The 17,462-nt window shown below is 46.4% G+C and overlaps 1 protein-coding gene across 12 annotated transcripts in view; it reads left to right on the top strand.

The window, feature by feature from the left end:
• TRAPPC9 (trafficking protein particle complex subunit 9) overlaps positions 1-17,462 on the top strand; it is a 733,986-nt gene that overhangs the window by 411,903 nt on the left and 304,621 nt on the right. The gene's annotated exons all lie outside the window — the stretch shown is intronic.

Below are 17,462 nucleotides of genomic sequence, written 5' to 3'. Positions count from 1 at the left end.
AATGATCACTGAACCCCGTGGACATTTACAGGGAGGGCATTTTGGAACTAGTTGTCAAAGTGACACCGTAGTGTCTATAACCTCCTCCCCCACCCACCCCTAAGCACATCATATATTAAAGATTCTGAGAAGTGACTGGAGAAAAGGAAATTAATGTTCCACCATTGCTGACTGATTTCAATCTCAGCTCATTTCAAGGGCTGACCCAGGAATTTTCTAAAACCAAACAGGACAGTGTCCCAGAAGTCCCGAGTAGACGTGCCCCATGAGCTGTCACATTCGCGAGCACTTCTGTATGCAATGCGCTTAGAAAAACAAAAGCTCAGCTGGAATGCCAGCCGTTGCTGGGTGGATGCTGCCCCCAGCGTGGTGCAGGTGGTCGGGGACTGGCAGGACCACCTCCACTAGAGCTCTGGTGTGCTGAGCTCATCCTGGATCAGACGCTGGGCCACCTACTGCATGTATGAGTTTGCTCTCATTTTTTTTCCATTGTGGGAAGAACATGTAACCTTGAGATGGCTTTTAACAAATTTTTTTGAGTGCAATACAATATTGCTAACCACAGGCACAATGTCTTATGGCAGATCTCTAAACTTACTCACCTTGTGTAACTGAAAACTTGATACCTATGGAACACAACTGTCCGTTTCCCCTCTCCCAGTCCCCAGAAACCACCATGTGACTTCCTGCATCTATGAGTTTGACTACATCCCTTAACTAAGCAGAATCGTGCGGTGTTTGTCCTTCTGTGACTGCTTTATTTCCTTCAGCATAATGTCCTCAAGCCTCATCCATGTTGTAGCATGTGGCAGGGTTTCTTCTTTTGAAAGATTGAATAACATTTCATTGTATTTATCGACCACATTTTGCTTATCCATTCATCTGTCCGTGAACACTGAGGTTGTTTCTACCTCTTGGATATTGTGAATAATACTGCAGTAAATGTGGAAGTGTACATATCTCTCTGAGATCCTGATTTCAATTCTTTTGGATAAATACCCATAAACAGAATTGCTGGATCATTTAGTAGTTCTATTTCTGATTTTTTGAGGAAACTTCATACTGTTTTCCATAGCAGCTGTACCTTTTTCCATTCCCACCAACAGTGTCCAAGGACTCCAATTTCTCCACATCCTCACTAATACTTGTCATTTTGATTTTGATAATAGTCATCCTAACAGTTGCGAGGTAATGTATCATCATGTTTTTGATTTGCATTTCCCTAATTACTTACGAGGCTGAGCATCTTTTCATATGTTTGTTGGCATTTCTATGTCTTCTTTGGAGAAATGTTTCTATTTAAATCTTTTGCCCATTTTTAATTGTGTTATTTATTAATCATTTATTATTTATTATTTAGTTAACTACAGTAGTTAGTTGTAGGAGTTCTTTATACGTTTTGGATATTAATCCCTTATCAGATAAATGGTTCGCAAATATTTTCTCCCATTTTGTAGGTTGCCTTTTCACTCTGTTGGTTGTTTCATTTTCTGTATAGAAGCGTTTTAGTTTGGTATAGTTCATTTTGTCTGGTTTTGCTTTTGTTGCCTGTGTTTTTGGTGTCATATCCAAGAAATCATTGCAGAGACCAAGTCATGAAGCATTTCCCTTATGTTTTCTTCTTGGAGTTTTAACATTTTAGATATTAAATTTAAATCTTTAATTCATTTTGAGTTTCTTTTTGTGTATGGTATAAGATAAAGATTCAATTTTATTCTTCTGCTTGTGGGTGTTCAGCTTTCCCTGCACCATTTGTTAAAGTGATTATCTGTCCCCCATTGTGTATTCTTGGCACCTTTATTGAAGATCAGTTGACTTTATATGCATAAGTTTATTTCTGAGCCCTTTATTCCATTGATCTCATATGTCTGTCAGTCAGTACCATGCTAGGTTTTTGTTGTTACTTGTTTTTTGTTTTTTTTTAGAGACAGGATCTTACTCCATTGCCTAGGCTAGACTGCAGTGGTGGAATCATAGCTCACTGCAGCCTCAAACTCCTGAACTTAAGCCATTCTTCCTCCTCAGCCTCCTGAGTAGCTAGGACTACAGGTGCACACCACTACACCTGGCAATTTTTTTTTTCTTTCTGTAGAGATGGGGCCTCTCTGTGTTGCCCATGCTGGTCTCAAACTCCTGGGCTCAAGTGATCCTTCTGCCTCAGACTCCCAAAGTGCTGGGATTCCAGGCATGAGTCACTGTGCCTGGCTACCATGCTGTTTTAATTACTATAGCTTTGCAATACATTTTGTAATCAGAAAGTGGATGCCTCCAGCTTTATTTTTGTTTTTCAAGATGGTTTTGGCTATTCTGGGTTCATAATGGTTCCATATGAATTTTAAGGTTTTTCTGTAATTTTGTTAAAAAAAAGCCATTGTTTAGATGGAGAGTACATCTGTGGATTGCTTTGAGTAGTATAGCTATTTTAACAATATTAATTTTTTCAATCTATGAATACGAGATGTCCTTGTATTCATTTGTATCTTTAATTTTGTTCATCGATATTTTGTAGTTTTCAATGTACAAGTCTTTCACCTCCTTGGTTAAGTTTATTCCTTAGTATTTTTGATGTTATTATGTTATTATAAGTGAATTTGTTTCCTTAATTTCTTTTTCTGATAGTTCATTGTTAGTGTTTAGAAGTGTAACTAATTTTTGTATGTCGTATCCTGTAACTTTGCTGATATTTGTTTAGCAGTTCTAATAGCTTGTAGAGTAATGTTTTCTGGATATAAGATCATGTCATCTGCAGAAATAATTTTACATCTCTTCTGATTTGGATGCCTTTTATTTGTTTGCTTTTCCTCCTAATTGTTCTGGTTGGGACTTCCACTACTGTGTTGAATAGAAGTGGCAAGAGTGGTCATCCTTGCTTCATTCCTGATATTAGAGGAAAAGCCTTCAGTTTTTTTTTTTCTTACCATGGAGTGTGATATTAGCTGTGGGCTTTTCAGATATGGTTTGTATTTTATCGAGGTAATTTCTTCCCATTCCTGGCTTATTGAGAGTTTTTGTTATGAAAGGGTGTTGAATTTTCTCATAGGCTTTTGCTGCATCAGTGTAGGTGATCCTGTGATTTTGCCCTTTATTTTGTTAATGTGGTAGAGCCACATTGATTGATTTCCTGTGCTGACCCTTCCTTGCATCCAGAGATAAATCTCACTTAGTTAATGTGTTGTTGAATTTGATTTTCTATATTTTATTGGTGATTTTTGCATCTATGTTAATCAGGGTTATTAGCCTGTAGTTTTTTATAAGGTTCTTGTCTAGCTTTGGGATTAGGATAATGCTGGCCTCCTAAGATTTGTTTGGAAGTGTTCCCTCCTCTTCAGCTTTTTGGAAGAGTTGAGAAGGATTGGAATTAATTCTTTAAATGTTTGACAGAATTCACCAGTGAAGCCATCTGGTCCTGGAATTTCCTTTGCTGGGAAATTTTTGATTACTAATTCAGTCATCTTACTAGTTGTGATTCTGTTGAGGTTTTCTATGTCTTCGTGATTCAGTCTTGGTAGGTTTTGTGTTTTTTTTTTTTTTTACGATGTAGCCATTTCTCATAGGTTATTCAATTTGTTGTTGTGTAATGGTTCATAGTCATCTTCTAATGATTTTTCAAATTTCTGTGGCGTTGATTGTAATGTCTCCTCTTTCATTTCTGATTTTATTTATTTGAGTCATCTTTTCTTCTTCATTTTTTAGTCCCACTAAAGGCTTGTCAATTTTAGCTTTTCTAAAAATTTAGTTGTTTTTTAAAATCATTTTTGTATTCTCTATTTCATTTATTTTTGCTCTAATCTATTATTGTCTTCCTTGTGCTGATGCTGGGCATAGTTTGTTTTTTTTCTCATTCCTCAAGGTATAGAGATAGGTTGTGGATTTGAAGTTTTCTTTTTTATTACAGGTGTTTATTGCCACAGACTTCTCTCTTAGTACTGCTTTCCTGCATCCCATAGGTTTTGGTATGTTGTTTTTTTGTTTTTGTTTGTCTGAAGATATTTTTGAAATTTCCTTTTTGATTTCTTTTGAAACAAAATTTTAGATTCAGGAGATACATGTGCAGGTTTGTCACACGGATGTATTGCATGATGTTGGGGTTTGGGCTTCTGTGGAACCCATAACCCAAATAGTCAACATAGTACCCAACAGGTAGATTTTCAGACCTTCCCTTGACCTCCCCACTTTTGGAGTCCTCAATGTCTCTTGTTTCCATCTTTATGTCTGTGTGTAGCCATTATTTAGCTTCCACTTTTAAGTGAAAACATAGAGTATTTGATTTTCTGTTTCTGTGTTAATTCACTTAGCATAGTGGCCTCCAGCTACATCCATGTTGTAGCAAAGGGCATGATTTTGTTCTTTGCTATGGCTGCATAGTATTCCATGGTATATATGGACCACATTTTCTTTATGCAGTCCACTGTTGATGGGCATCTAGGTTGATTTCGTAACTTTGCTATTGTGAATAGTGCTGCAATAAGCATATGAGTACAAGTGTCTTTGATAGACAAAATAAACATGAAGGCAAACACTGCCATAAGACAAAGAACGCCATTGTATAATGATAAAATGGTTGATTCAACAGGAAGATGTAACGGTTATCAGTATGTACGCACCCAACATCACAGCACCTAAATGTAAAGCAAACACTGACTAAAGGGAGAAAAAGACAGCAACACAGTAACAGGAGAAGACTTCAATACCCCACTTTCAAGAATGGATAACATCCAGACAGAAAATGAGGAAGGAAATCAGTTGACTTGAACAACACTATAGACCAAATGTTCCTAACAGATCTACACAGAACATCCCACCCAACAGTGGCAGATTATACATTTTTCTCAAGTGCAGACAGAACATTTTCCAGGAGAGATCACACATTGGGTCACAAAGTAAGTCTTACCAAATTTAAAAAGACTGAAATTGTACCAAGTATCTTCTCCAACCCAGTAGAATAAAGCTAAAAATCAGTTGTACAAGGAAAACTGGAAAATTCACAAATGTGTGCCAATTAGGCAGCACACTCCTGGACAACCATTGGGTCAGCCTCATCCTGGTGCTGGTAGCTTTGGTCACAGTGGTCAGGTGGTGTCTGCCAGGCTGCTCCACTAAAAAGTTTTCCTCTGTGTTTAATGAATGTCTGTGGGAGGAGCTTTGAGACTAAGTAAATGTTCTGTCTCATCGTCCTTTCTCTCACGAATCCTGTGATGATTCTTACCTTCAATGATTATGTGTTTGCCAAATGGTGACGTTTCTATTTCCATAATTCCTCCTACATTCATTTGTGGGAATTCTGTGGGAAAGAGATGTCTCTTTTTCCTCCCCTTTACTTAGTAGTGTCAGTTGGGGGTCATGGGTATTTGTTTTATTTAGTGGATTTGAATCCACTCCTATCATTTTTTATTTATTTTGAGACAGGGTCTCGCTTTGTCACTCAGGCTGGAGTGCAGTGGTTCAACCACGGCTCACTGCAGTCTTGACCTCCAGAGCTCAAGAGATTCTCCTTTCCCAGCCTCTCTGGTAGCTGGGACCACAGGTGTATGCCACCATGCCTGACTAAATTTTTTTTTTTTTTGAGATGGAGTCTTGCTGTGTCACTCAGGCTGGAGTGCAGTGGCGCGATCTTGGCTCACTGCAACCTCTGCTTCCCGGGTTCAAGCGATTCTCCTGCCTCAGCCTCCTGAGTAGCTGGGATTACAGATGTGCGCCGCCACACCCGGCTAATTTTTATATTTCTACTAGAGACAGGGTTTCACCATGTTGGCCAGGCTGGTCTCAAACTCCTGACCTGAAGTGATCTGCCCACCTTGGCCTCCCAAAGTGCTGGGATTACAGGCATGAGCCACCACACCCAGCCCTGACTAAGTTTTTAAATAATTTTTTGTAGAGATGGGTTCTTGCCATATTGCCCAGGCTGGTCTCAAATTCTTGGACTCATGTGATCCTCCCACCTCAGCCTCTCAAAGTGCTGGGATTATAGGCATGAGCCCTCATGCCCGGCCATTACTATCATTATTTATTTTGTGGCTGAAATTATTCCAGACTTACTTTTAAAGAGAAGGTTTCCTTGCATTTGCATCCAATTAAGAGAAAGGACTGCAGTTTCTGTGTTGTTGTTGTTGTTGTTGTTGTTTTTGGAGAATACTATGTGATGAGATACCACCTCTGGATGTTCTTTATTTGCTGTGGTAATTTTGAATTAGCATTATAAACCCTGGAATGCAGAAGGCCGCACCCCTCTTTGCCATGCCTTGTGCTTTGCCTGCTCTGCCTTCCTCCTCTGGTGGTCACCTGGCCGGCCCCTGACGCTCCATCTTTCTTAACTACTGGTGCTGGAGAGAAGCTGCAAGTGGGGGAGAACATTTTCTTCTCTGCAGTCTTCCTCTTCCCTTTCATGGGTCCATTACCCTGCATACAATGGAAAGAAATACAGTGGATGCATTTGGATTGGAAACACAGTTAAACTCCTGCTGTGATCTTACAGGAGAGTGAAAAATACTGAATCACTACTAATGAGTCTAGATGTCTGCTCTTCTCATTAGTCCTCTCCACATATTCTTACCCACAGGGATCCAGGACTACAAATACTCCCTTTGTCCTACGTGGGGGAGCAGCCGTCCTTACGATGCATCCTTAAATAATTATCAATGTCCTTTATAGACCATTTCCTATAAATCTCTAGAGAACAAATTTTTCCATTTCCTAAGAATGTGCTTTGTATTTGCTATTTGCTTTATGTTCTCAAAGGCAAAAAAAAAAAAAAAAAAAAAAAAGAATGATCAATGTTTTCCTGTGTGGGTGCCATGGGGTGGGAGGAGGAAGCCTGTTTCTTGCAGGTGTATGCAGCACCCTTGCCTCCTCATCTTCTGTGTCAGGAAAGGGAGAGGGACCCCTCAGATGCTTGCTGCAAGCAATTGAGAAACCTGTGGCCATTAAGGCTTCTGAATCCAGGGTTGAGGGTTCAGATACACCCATGTGAAAAATGACCCACCAACGGTGCAGGGCTTACAGGAACCCCCGGGGTTCAGATCCCAGTGTGGAGCTGCTCTGTCCCTCCTGGCAGGTCCCACAGTGCTCACTGAGGTCACGGTGCTCATGGCGGAGGTCTCATTGGCCCTGTGGCCCTGACTTTAAAGGCTCCACCGCCCCTTCAGGTCTTCTAATGGGCATGAGGGAGGGAGGAGTGTGCAGGAATGAAGGCACTTCTCTCTTGCTAACATCTGGTGGTCTCTGATGACTCATTCCTTTAAGGATGCTATCTGTAGTGGGAGCTCATCGTTCTTGTTAATTCCTTGTACGGAATGGCCACAAACCCTCTCTGTACGAGATTGTGTCTTAATGGCAGTTGAAGGTCTAAAATAGCCATCAAGGACTGTTTTGGTGACTTCCGTTCCTTCAGCGTGGAAGACAATGTCCAGAAGAACCTGAGAGCGCCAAGATGCCCAGCTGAGAAAGAAGGCCATGTGCAGGTGCCCTTCCCCCTGTGCAGGGCTGTGTGGCCCCCCAGTGTGTGTGCCCTGGAAGCTGGATGCCATTGTTTCCCTCCTGGGGTTGTCGGTGGGTTGTTCCCATCTGGTGTTTCCAGGTGGGACCCCAGGGTGGTGACTCATTACTTCCCCCCTTCTTCCCTCCCCAGCCCCCATCTCTCCATCTCCCATCTCTCTTCCTCCATAGACATTTCATGAGCATTTCCTGTGCCCCGGGTGGAGGTGCTGGGGATGAGGAAGGGTGTCCTGAGTCCCGTGTGCCCCCATCAGGGGACCGTGAGACCCAGAGAGTCATGGAGGCTGGTGCATGCAGTATCAGAGGGAATTCTGTTTATGGGGTGGAGGCACTGAGGGAGGACCTGGGGTGGGAGTTGGGGTTGGGCATCTCACCTGGTAGAGGCACAACATGATACTTCTCTGAGCCTCAGTCCCCTGATTTGCAAAGTGGGAAATTGTTGTGAGAACCACATGAGATGGTGTGTGCACATCGCTCAGCATGTAGGTTTTCCACAAACGTTAATTCTGCATTCTCCAGTTGGAGAGTAGCTAATGCGCATATTTCATGCCAGACTCCCCACAGCTGAAGTGTTAAAGGGAAGTTCAAATGAATCCTCTGCCAAGGACTTCTTCATTGGCTTTGATGACTCATGAAGCACTGGAGGCTTTACGCCTGAGCTGCCCGGTGTGAAAACCAAAGGCCTCCATTGCCGAATCCTCTCACTAGCTCATGGCTGAGCTCAGATCCGGTGGCCCCACTATCAACATGGGTCCCCAGGTGTCCCTTGTACACTCAGTGGCTTAGCCCTGTTGCCCCCACGCTGTACTCATGCCCCTGGTGTTACACACCCCAGTGGCCTGCCTGACAGTCACCGCTCAAACCTGCATGTGTCATATGGCGTGTAGGCAACAGTTACACACTGTCTGCTCAATGGCTATCGGATTTGGGGACTGAGTTGTGGTGGAATTGAGGGAGCCTTTCCCACTTGATCTTGGACAAGTTTTCTGATCCCTGCAGTGAGGAATAAAGCTCGCACCTCACAGAATGATCTTGAGGACTCAGCGGGAGACCTTCCACAAAACCTCACACAGTGCCTGCCCTGTGGGACACAGACGCTCAGGAAGGCTGCTCAGAGATCCGCTTTCATTTCCAGCCTCAAGGAAATCCCAGGGTTTGGTGTTTGGACAGGGGGTCCCTGTGACCTTCCCCTTTCAGCTGTATATGAGTTTCAGAGACCGACGAGCAAATGGGAGGGATACATAACCTTCTATTCACTTCCTTGGTTGCCAGGGAAATAATTTGGTGGTCTCGGAGGGAGGCCCTGTAGGATTTATCTTCATGCTTCATGAGAGGTGGGCAGAACACATCACTGAGGGCCGGCTCTTCCCGCAGTGTCCACAGTGTGCCTTCCGCAGGTCCCTAGTGAAGGAACAGGAGCCCGGGTACAATAGCAGGAACCTTGGAGCTCTCCCCTTCCTCTGGCAAAGAGTAAGCCTGGGTTGCAGCTTATTGATTTTCCACTTCGGCCCGGAAGGGAGCATTTATCTTTTTAAGTCAGATGGCATGACTCTCCTTGCCAAAAGTTTTAGGAGCCTCATGCCATAGGACCAACTCTGGGCCCACAGGCCCCAGCATGGGTTTTTGTTCTGGCCCTGCCCTCAGTTGGTCCTGTGAACGTGGGGGTTTACTTTACCTGTATGAGTTTCTGTTTCCATATCTATATAGCAAGAGAGTCCCCTAGCTATGAGATGAAAGGGATGGGGCCAGTTCTGTCATCGCGGGGAATCAGATGTTGCTGTGGGCCTCTGGTGTGCTGTGTGCCTTGGGTTTGCTCTGTAACCACCCCCGCAGGCCCGCCTTCCTTCCGCCTCAGCTTCTCATGTGTTTCCCTTTTGGTAAACATTTCTGGAATTTCTGCTGTGTTCCGAGCGCCGAGGGTATAAAGATTAATGACACCTGATTCCTGCCTTCGACTAGAGGGGTGGTACTGACGAACTGGTTGGAGCTGGGAGTAGGGGAGCAGGGGATGGGTGACAGGAAGCAAGTAAGAGCGGCCCTGGGCCTGCTGTTCATGCGGGAGAGGGGGTCCTGGGCTCACGGGTGCCCTCCCTTCACGCTGGACCCCGCACCTCCACTAGCTTTGTGACTTTGGGTGAGTCACTTCAGCTCCCTAAACCTCAGTCTCCCACTCTGGGAAGAGCATTGAGACTTGAGAGTTAGAATTTGTGTTTGGGGCTTCAGATAGATGAAAACCCTGTCCCTCCGCACCCAAGCTACAGCTCCTGGCCTTTCTGAGCCTTGCTCTGCTTGTCTGTTCCATGGAGCTCTTGGTCTCCACTTCATGGATGGCTGCAAGGATTACATGAGCCTAAACACGCTCTGATGTTCCTGGCCTGGCACCTGGCATAGGGCTATTGTCCAGAAATGTTGCCCTCACCCCGACTTTCCTACTCTTCCTCCCAAGAGGTGGGCCCTTAAAGAGTTAGTATTTGTTTCTTCCAGAGCTTCCAGTAAGATTGTCTTTATGCCATCTGAATGTTACCCTGTACAAGGTGGAGTCATTGTCATCATTGTCATTATCCTGTTTACGACAATTGATTGGACACATTGCATATGCCAGGCACTGTCCTCACAGCAGCCTTGTGAAGCCACAGTGGTTGGCTGCCTCATCTTCTAGACAAGGAGATAGGCATGCTCAGGGACCCACAGCTGTTAGTGCAGAGCTGGCATGGACAAGCCAATTGTGTCCATCTCCAAAGATGGCATTTCCAGGAGGGGACTTTAGAGAGTCTGCCTATCAGAGGGGCTTCTGGCCAGCCCAGCTTCTGCTGGGCCATTTGTGAAGATGCAGCTGGCCCAGCCAATGCTGCACATGCGTCCTTGTTTGAGCTCTGGCTGGGGCCTGTGGCTATGGCTGGACCCTGCCTTGCTGGCAGCATGTGGCCTGGCCCCTGGTGGCCCTTTGTCTCCTGACCTCGCCCTCCACTTCTGCCCCGACCTCTGCTGGGTCATGGAAAGTGGTGTGTGCACTGGAGTCTGGTTGGAGTCTGATCTGGCTTTCTGCTAAGGGTGGTGGTAGAGCCAGCCAGCCCGGGCTCACGTCCCATGTCTGCTGTAAAGAATGCTCCAGCACACCGGAACTCGGGGCTGGCACCCAGCCCCTCAGCACCAACTGGGTGTTGTTGTTGCTGTTGTTCTCCATGTTGTCCTTCAGCAGAGACTGTGGCTGTGTCTGCTCTCACACAGCCTGCAGAGAAGCAGGCAGAGCTGAGCAGCGGCCGCCGGGCCCAGCCAGCCCACTCTTGTCCCCTTCGTCATGCGTGATGGGTTTTCTTCCCTATATCCCGAGGCAGTCACTCATTTTCTTCTCCATTCTCTCAGCCTCTCCTCTGGCCCCCGGGGACCCGCCTTTCACCCTGTGGGCTGCCATGCCTGGCTCTCCGGTGCCAGCGGGGCCTCCGCAGAGAACGACTTCCATACCCTTCGCATTCGGGCTCTTAGTGCAACCCGGGCTATTCTTAGCATACCGAAATGCGAGCTGTCCCCCGTGCACTGCAGGTGGATTGACTGAGCTTCTGCATGCGTGTTTCTGAAAGGGGCCTCCGCTGAGGATCATGTGTTGTGTGCGTGCGCGTGTGTGATGTGGAAGGAGGCACAGCCCGGGCGGGTGACCATCCACCCTGGAGTCTGAGGAGCTGTATTTAGCTCCTCCAACATGCCTGCTGTGAGGCTGTGCCGGGAGAGGCTGGCGGGGCCCAGGCAGGGTTGGGCTAGAATCTCTGGGGAGCTGCAGGCCTCCCTTCCAGGACACGGCACAGACAGCTGGTCACAGAAGAGCTCCCACAGGAAGGAACAAGAGCAGTTTATTGTGGGTGCCACAGGAACCTTTCTAGGCTTTTTCTGTACACGTTTCTATTTCTCAGAACAGGCCTACAGAATAAGGAATATCTGTCCCATTTTACAGATGAAGAAAAGTTGAGTTCCAGAGAGTGAAATAATGTGCCCAGGTTGGTTGCTTGTGGAGCTAAGATATGAACCCAGATCTTAGTTTACATCTTAGGATGAAGGGCCAATTACTAACATTTATAATTTAGGGCAATTATAAAATATGGGGCAATTCTAATTTAGAAAAGGGGTATGGGGCATTGAAGAATAAATTCTGGGTCCTTTTCTTCATGCTGTAGTATTTAGAAAGTGCAAGATGACTGCACTTCCTTGGATGTAGCAGGGCTCATGTCCACCAAAGCACAAAGCCTGTAAGATGGGCATCCAAGAATGCTCTGGGAACCATTTTCTGGAGGAGAAACATCGCAGAAGTCTTCCTAGGCTGTGGACAGCAGGGGCTCCTTTTGGAACCTCCCGCCTTCTAGCCAGCATGACAGAAGCTGCTGGAGACAGGGAGGAAGGCTCGAGGAAAGGGAGGGAGTCGGCGGCTGTGGGGAGTCTGGGGCGAAGGCCCCTTGGCCTGCCCGCCCTGTCCATCCAGCTCTCTTTCCTGCTATAAAGCCTGAGCTGTAGCCACACTGGGCTCCTTGCCTTTCCTTGCCAAGAAGGCATTGTTGCTCTCTCTCACAGAGGAGAGAACAGGTTTCATAGCCGTCGGCGAAGACCCGGGACAACACACGGAGCATCCAACTTCCTGGGAAGAGCTCTATTGCACCGTGGACCGTGCCAAGCACCACCGGAGAGCGGCAAGACCACTCAGCACAGTGCTAGTGCAAGGTGGGGGACGCCAGTCTCCTCGGGCAAGGCCCCTCAGCTCTTACCCAGGTGTTCCTCAGGGAGAAGGGTGGCTTGCTGTGTCACAGGAGTCCCATCCTCCCATCTAGATCCAGTCCCACATTAAAAAAAGAGTCTCCAGATTCCTTTTTCTTCTGGTTAAAATCCCACCATTCTTTTGAGAGGACAGCTGATTTATGGAAAGCCAGTGCTGCTAGAATATTAACTAACTTCAAACTGTAGTCTTGGTGATAACTGCTTTTCGTTTTTCTTAGTTACATAAAATGGTATTGACTCAGAACTACCATTTGGTGAAAGGATGAATAAGGGAATGTAATTGTTCTGGGACTCTGCTGCCTCGAGGCTGAGCTGGGCGTGTCCTCCTTGGACACTGTGGGTTTCATCTCCCCGGAAGACCTGAGCAGCCACCGTCATCTTCCTTAGGATGTATAGTGTTCTCCAAGCAGAAGCAAAGGACCTGACTTGGTTTTTTTTTTTTTTTTTTCTGCCGAGATGGAGTCTCGCTCTGTCTCCCAGGCTGGAGTGCAGTGGCGCGATCTCAGGTCGCCACAACCTCCGCCTCCCAGATTCAAGTGATTCTCCTGCCTCAGCTTCCCGAGTAGCTGGGACTACAGGCGCGTGCCACCACACCCAGCGAATTATTGTATTTTTAGTAGAGATGGGGTTTACACCATGTCGGCCAGGATGGTCTCTAACTCCTGACCTCAGGTGATCCACCCGCCTCGGCCTCCCAAAGTGCTGGGATTACAGGCATGAGCCACCGCACCTGGCCGGACTTGGGTTTGTTAAACCCAAGATCCTTGTGCTCATTTAATGCTCACAGCCTGCAGCAGGCAGGTGTGCCACCATCCTCGCTTCGTGTACGCAAGGAAGCTGAAGCGCAGAGGGTCAGGTTGTTTGCCCAGGTCTCAGAGCCGGTGGAATAGCAACACTGGACTGGTGTCTGACTTTGGGCCTTCAGACTCCTCACCTCCTTCTCCTTTTCCTCTCCATCTCTGCTGGAGATGGGGTAACCACAGGCAAGGACTCAGGAAGTCAAATGCCTTGGTGGTGACTTGGCTCTGGTTTTGGAGGTAAAGTTCTAAGCCTTCATTCTGCATCTTATTTTGTTTTCAATCTTGGCGATTCCTTGTAATAACTTATTGACTCTTCACCAATCCTAGTTTACCTTTGGCTTAATTTTTCCAGCTGACGTAGACTATATTACTCCGTGTAAGTTATATCAGTTAGCTATTCTTAGTCTTTAGAGTGAATGCATCTTAGGTGAGGGTAATTAGAAATGCGTATTTAGCACACAAGGGAAAATTTTCTCTTTTGCAGCTGTGCATTAGGAAAAATAAAGAGCATCTGCGGGACTATAAGGTTTCCATTTATAATAGGGACTTATTCTCCCCGAGGCGAGAAGCTGTAATCTTCTGAAAGCCCTGCGTATCAGTGCCGAAGGTGTTGCTTTCGTCATTTATGTATTCCGTCCGTAGCATTTACCCACCTCCTCCACTGGGCAGCTTGCCAGGCTCTGTGCTGTGTCCTGGGGGCACTGTCATGCCCTGGAGAAATGCTCATGGGTGGGGCCTGATAAACAGGTTATAATGCCAATTTTTACAGTGGTGTCATGGCTGTCTGTTAGCACGGTCTTCAAAGTTGGGCAGGTATGGAACCAAATTCTGCCACTGAAGCTGTGGGATTTGTTGGGCAAGTTGCACATCCAAGCCACGGTTTCTTTACTGGCCCATGAGTGGTTGTAGGGGAACAGTGGCCAGAGGTGATTGATGTCTTGGGATTGAGTGCCTAAGTAGGATGTCATATCCTAGCCCACTGTGCTTTTTTTTTTTTTTTGGTCGTCGTTGTTCTGTTGCTTCTGGACCAGCACAGTGTCTGGCACAGGGGGACACCCAGCGAATGTTTGTCCAGTAGTCGAGGAGTGTGGCTTTTTGTTGGACTGCTGTGAAGCAGAGGAAAGAGGGGATGGCACTGGGGTCAGCCTTGGCTTGACCGTCTACCTTGGCACGTCTTCAGGGCGACTACCAAGGTTTGAAGGCGCCTGGCTGACACCCTGCTGGCACAATGATCTGAGTTTAGAACAACTGCCAGGTACGGCAGGAATGGGGCGGTCTGCTTACCTGCAGGCTGTGGCTGGAGTCTGACCTGGCTGTAGGCAGGCCTCATGGTAGAATTCCTTGTACCCAGGCAGTCATGAGCAGGCCACACCCATGGGGCAGGCTGGCAGGGCCACTGGAGGGGAGAGGGAAGGACTGGGGCCCACGTCACCATGCTTTCCCCATCTCACTAATTAGGGAACTTGCCTGTATCGCCCCATTTCCATTGCAGTGGTTCTTAAAGTGTGGTCCCTGGACCAGCAGCTTCAGGAACCTGGGCTCTTCTTAGAAATGCACATTCTTGGGTCCCTCTCTAACCTGTAAATCAGAAACACTGGTGTTGGCCCAGCAATCTAGGTGTTCAAGCAAGCTCCCCTGGTGACCCTGCTGCAGGCTGGAGGGCAGAGCTGCTCCTTCAGATGTGCTGTGAATGGATCTCAAGGGTTATGACACTGACCCATCAGGCCTCAGGATGGTCGTCTGGGGTTCGGGGTAGCCAGGGTGAAGGGACTATGCTGGGGAAGTCCTTCCCATGGAAGCAGGAAGAACGGAGAACAAGGTTTATCACTGAAGGTGAGGTCTGGGACATGTTACTTCATGCTCTTTAAGCCTCATTTTCCTCACCTGGAGAATGGGAATAATGGGCTTTTTTTCTGTAGGATGACTTTGAGGCTTTAGCCACAAGATGATTAAACAAAACTGAATTTAGTGTACAAGAGGTGTTTGTTAAGAGGTAGCTTCTTTTCTTTACCCTCTTTTCCAATTGGCCTATGTAAGATATTCTGGAAACTATAAAAAGTGGAAGAGCTTATAGACTAGAAGAAGAAATTCTAGATGCTGGATTCAGCCTTTCTTACTGCACATAGAAGCCAACAGAGGGTTTAGAACAGTGTTCCTCACCAAGTCCTAGCTCCTTAACTTTCATCAGGCAGGGAGAGTGGGGGACAGCTGATGTCCATGGAAGAGACGGGACCGGTGGGCCCTGGCTCTTGTTCTGCCAGTTGAGCTGAAAAACAGTTTGGTAGGGAAGTTATTACATTGGTTCCCGTGTGAAGACAAAGGGACTGAGTCCCTCAGATGGGAGCCGTTCACCTAGGGCTGCCCAGCGCGAAGGAGCCCGGAGGCACAACTGCTGGCTCAGCAGACAGAAAGTTTCTGTTTTCTGTGTAAATAAGGAGGTTTGCTGGCATGAGAAAGAAGCAAAGGCCACAGACTAGAAGAGTCGTTGAATAACTGCGAAGATCAGCAGAAGGAAATTGACTCAGGAGCAGCCCGGTGCTGGGAAGGCAGAGATGTGTTAGGTGGGGGCTCTGCCACCTTTGCTTTGCTCTGGCATCAGCAGAGGGCGTGGGCCCAGGCGGTCCCGGACACTCCACAGGGCCGTGGAGAGCAAGCGTAGGTGAAGGAGGTCAGCTAGGCTCCCTAAAGACCAGGTGTCCTGGGGTAAACTCTGGGACCTTGGCCAAGTCCCAGTTATCTCAGCTGAAAAAGTGGGGAACTAATATCCATGCCTTGGTCTTTCTCAGGAAGATCAGGAATCTTCTATAAAAAGCAGCTGGAACCATCCTTGGAGCATGCCTGTGTTCCGCAAGGTGGCTGCCTCCTTTACACATTTTGAATGATTGTTTTAAAGTCAAAGACTCTAGAAGACTTGATTTGTTAGTATTTTCCCCAACGTTTTATTTTGAAATATCTCGAACATGAAGTTGAAAAAATTGTATACTGATCATCTATACCCATTTTCTTTTTTCTCTACTTTCTCTCTCTGTATATGTTTGTACACACACACACACACACACACACACACACACACTTTTTTGGGCTAAGTTGCAGACTTTATATTATTTCTCTCCTTAAATAATTTTTACATGCCTCCTAAGAAAGATACTTTCCTAAATAACCATTGTCACACCCATGACCTTCGACATTAGTACAATAGTGTTATGTCATAAACGTTCCATATTCAAACTGTCCCAATTGTCCCGAATATTGATTTGTTGTGCTTCTTTCACTGATAAGAAGCTATAATAGATTTTTTTTTTTTGAGACAATCTTGCTCTGTTGCCCAGGCTGGAGTACAGTGGTGCGATCTCAGCTCACTGCAACCTCCACCCCTGGGTTCAAGCAATTCTCCTGCCTCAGCCTCCCGAATAGCTGGGATTATAGGTACATGCCACCACACCCAGCTAATTTTTGTATTTTTAGTAGAGATGAGGTTTTACCATGTTGGCCAGGCTGGTCTTGAACTCCTGACCTCAAGTGATCTGCCCGCCTTGGCCTCCCAAAATGCTGGGATTACAGGTATGAGCCACTGCGCTTGGCCCAGAAGCTGGAATTAGATTAGACTTAGATGCCATGTTGAGGCCCAGGATGGTGTGACCGCCATGAGGGCGAGCAAGTCACGAGCGTTCTCCCCATCCCCTGCAGAAGGGGTTGGGTGGTGAGCAGGGCTAGGGTGGAACACAGGCCTTGGCCTTCAGTTCAGGGCCATGGTCTGTTGGCTGTTGGACCTTGGGCTTCCCAGTTGAAAAACAAAGTTACTGACTTGATTCTTAGCCTCTGTTTAATTCTCACTTTCTGTGGAAAAAAATCATTTAATCTTTGATGTTGGGAGGGAGTACTTGCAAAGTCTCTTAGTTTACCTTGCTGTGCAGGTGTACGCTGTTTGAACACCTGTACTGATAGCTCATTGTTTCACAGGGCTCTAATCATTTGGACACTTTACTATATATGTGTATATTTTTTCCCTGCCAGGTACAGTATGTTGATGGTATTGTTTATACATGATTCTCCTGATCTCCCTTCTTCATGGGTCCAGGGATGGAAACTTTCAGAGAGAGGAGATTCAGAGTGTCTTGCGGGTAGGGCTGGGTCAGGGAGCTCTAGTAGCTGAGGGCTTGTTTTCCTCTTCTGCTATTGCAAGAGATGTTGGGCCTGGTCATTCTTGGAGGTCACAGGGACCATGAGGTCCACCATTCATACCTGGATATTACCTTGACAAAGTAGTTGTCGAAGGTAAATGCCAGCGCCAGCATCAAATGTTTCCACCTTTCCGTGGACACCTCTGTTGAATGTTTCCACCTTTCTGTGGACACCTCTGTTGAACGTTTCCACCTTTCCGTGGTCATCTCTTGACTGTTTCCCCCTTTTCAT

Source organism: Pan troglodytes, chromosome 7 (assembly GCF_028858775.2).
Source record: "Pan troglodytes isolate AG18354 chromosome 7, NHGRI_mPanTro3-v2.0_pri, whole genome shotgun sequence".
Lineage (NCBI taxonomy): Eukaryota > Metazoa > Chordata > Mammalia > Primates > Hominidae > Pan > Pan troglodytes.
The sequence above is the reverse complement of the archived record's forward strand: the minus strand, read 5'-3'. Positions and strand labels throughout refer to the sequence as shown.